Source organism: Hippopotamus amphibius, chromosome 1 (assembly GCF_030028045.1).
Source record: "Hippopotamus amphibius kiboko isolate mHipAmp2 chromosome 1, mHipAmp2.hap2, whole genome shotgun sequence".
In the NCBI taxonomy this organism is placed as follows: Eukaryota; Metazoa; Chordata; class Mammalia; order Artiodactyla; family Hippopotamidae; genus Hippopotamus; species Hippopotamus amphibius.
The window spans coordinates 53,348,113-53,351,148 of NC_080186.1; the positions used below are offsets into that span (position 1 = coordinate 53,348,113).

Genomic DNA, 3,036 nt, shown 5'->3' on the forward strand with positions numbered 1-3,036 from the left:
TTTTTGTTGGTAATGAGTTAGTTCTTCTTCAGAATACTGAGGTTTTACCTCAGCAGGGGGGCCAGTCCATATTAAAGGAACCTGTGAGGGAACATATTCAAGAAGGGTGGCTTTACGAGCCTGGGAGTCTGCAAATCGATTTCCCACAGCTACCGAGGTCTCATCTTGCTGATGGCCTCCGCAGTGTATGACCGCAGGCTCTTTTGGCAAATGAATAGCTTCTAACAGCCTCTGTATTTCAGATAAATGTTTAATAGGGCCTCCTGTAGCTGTCTTAAATTGTCTCTCCCTCCAAGTGGCAGCATGTGCTTATAGCACCAAATATGCATATCTAGAATCTGTAGGCCTAGTGGCAGAGCGCGGCGCCGGGCGGGATTCAGTATGGCGGCCGAGCGCAAAACTAAGTTGTCCAAGAACCTGCTGTGCATGAAGTTCATGCAAAGGGGACTGGACTCGGAAACCAAGAAACAACTAGAAGAGGAAGAAAAAAAAATCAGTAGTGAAGAGCACTGGTACTTGGATTTGCCCGAGCTTAAAGAGAAAGAGAGTTTCATTATAGAAGAGCATAGTTTTTTTGTTATGTGAAGATCTTCTCTATGGAAGAATGTCATTCAGAGGATTTAATCCTGAGGTTGAGAAATTAATGCTTCAGATGAATGCTAAGAACAAAGTAGAAGCAGTTGAAGAGGAAACAGTGGAGCTCGATGTGTCAGATGAAGAAATGGCCGGAAGATATGAGACCTTGGTGGGGACAATTGGGAAAAAGTTTGCCAAAAAAAGAGACCGTGCCAATTATGAAGAAGATGAAAATGGAGTCATAAAACCAATTAAAGCAAAGAAGATGTTCTTAAAGCCCCAAGATTAAAATGGATGCCTTAAAATATGGCTCAGGGATGCCTTGTGAGAATTAGCACATTTTGGAACTCATTCTGTTGGTTCCTCTGTAGTTATTAATGTTGTAATGCTAATTTGTGAAGAAATGTATAATTTTGGAAACATGCTATCTTTGGAACAGATGTGTGGTGGATGTTATACATCCTTGCTTGATGTATTCATCAGGAGTGGATTTCTAACCCTCGATGTTCAACTGTACATAGGTACGTGGTTGCTTCCTAAAGAATGTTTTATCTCAGATTTTTTAATAGAGCTTTCCAGTCACTGACCTTGAATTGCCTCATGTAAACTAATACCAGTGTTTAAATTGCCCTTATGTTTATATGCTCCTTTAAATTGTTAATCATGTCAAGTCAGTTCATACATATGTTATGGAATTAAATGTCATGAGGATTTGTTATATGTAAATTCATTAAGAACAGACATGCCAAAAAAAAATAAAAAAGAAAAAGAAAAAAAAAAAAAGAACAAACATGCCTCTCCAACCTGAAGTATTTCCATGCTACTAAGTCAATGTCAGTGTGTGGAATTGTGTTTTTTTGTTTAAAACATTTAACTAATTTTTAAAAATTGTTCTGTAATAAATACCTGTTTTCATAAAAAAAAAAAAAAGAATCTGTATATATATTAATCCTTTTTCCTTTACTCAGTTCTAGAGCTCGAGTTAGAGGATGGGCCTCTAGTATCTGTCTGCCAGTGGTCACCACATATCCCGCTTTTCTTACTCCCCCTTGTATAAAGTAAACAGAATCAGCCATCAGTAAACAGAGAATCATCAGAGTTAGGTATAGGAGAGTCCTTTAAGTCTGCCCTAGCGGTGTAACTGAGTGACAAAATCTGGACACAGTCATGAGTTGGTGCTTCAGTCATTTCCTCTGGCAAAAATGTAGCAGGATTTAAAACTTTACATACCTTGAATTGAGTGACTGGTCCTTCTAGCAATAAAGACTGATATTTAAGGAGACGATTATCAGACATCCAGAGGTTCCTTTTAGAATTGAGACGTCCAGACACATTATGAGAGGTAAGAACAGTTAAATTCCGGCCACTGGTGAATTTAAGAGCTTCAGATACAAGCAAAGAAATAGCAGCTACCACCTTTAGACAGTGGGGCCATCCCTGGGCTACTACATCTAAAGTCTTGCTTAAATAAGCCTCCAGTTGCTGTTGGGGACTCTTAGGTCAGGTCATGACTCCCAATGCCATTCCTTTTCTTGCAGTAACATACAGATTAAATTTCTGACCAGTCGGGAGGCTAAGGACTGGTGCCTGTGCCAAAGCTTTCTGAAGAACTTTAAAAGCTTTTTTAGCCTCAGGTTGTCCACAGTACCCGATCTGTGTTAGCCTCCTGGGTGTCAGTCAAAAGCTGATGTAGAGGCGTAGCTAGGTATCCAGATTCTACAATAGCCAGTGAGACCCAAGAATCCTCGCAGCTGTCTTAAAGTGGCAGGCAAAGGGTGCTTGAGAATTGGCTCAATCCTCTCTGGCCCTAAAGCCCTTGAGCCTTGAGAAATTATGACCTAAGTACTTAACAGATGATTTACATGGTTGAGCCTTGGCTCTTGATACCCAATAGCCACAATCTGCCAGGAAATTTCATAAATCCTCAGTGATATTTGAGCAGTGTTCCTCAGTATCTGTACAAACCAGAATGTCATCCACATATTGTAAAACAACTGCTCTGAGGTGAGAACCTTTGTAAATCTTGAGACAAAGCCTGCCCAAATAAATGAGGGCTATCTCGAAAGCCTTGGGGCAGCACTGTCCATGTAAGTTGAACAGCAGGTTGGGTAGGATCTTCAAAGGCAAACAGAAATTGGCTCTCAGCCTCCAGTGGAATACAAAAGAAAGCATCTTTTAAACTGAAAACAGTAAACCAGGCTGCACTTGCCGGTATATCTGAGAGCAAGGTATAGGGGTTAGGAACTTCAGGATGTAAAGGAATTACAGCCTTATTAATAATTCTCAACCTTTACCAAACACCACTGACCATTAGGCTTCCTAATTCCCCAAATTGGAGTATTACAGGGACTGTTGCAAGGAACCAATAATCCCTGTTGCTTTAAATTTTCTATAACAGGCTTTAATCCCTCTTTAACTTCTAGCCTTAAAGGATATTGTTTTTGATGGGGAAAGAGACTA

The 3,036-nt window shown here is 40.2% G+C and overlaps 1 pseudogene across 1 annotated transcript; it reads left to right on the forward strand.

Annotated features, from left to right (window-relative positions):
• Nucleotides 1-354: 354 nt before the first annotated feature.
• On the forward strand, nucleotides 355-1,105 carry LOC130829306 (M-phase phosphoprotein 6-like; annotated as a pseudogene). The gene has a single exon (XR_009047481.1). The product of XR_009047481.1 is annotated as an M-phase phosphoprotein 6-like (transcript).
• Nucleotides 1,106-3,036: the final 1,931 nt, after the last annotated feature.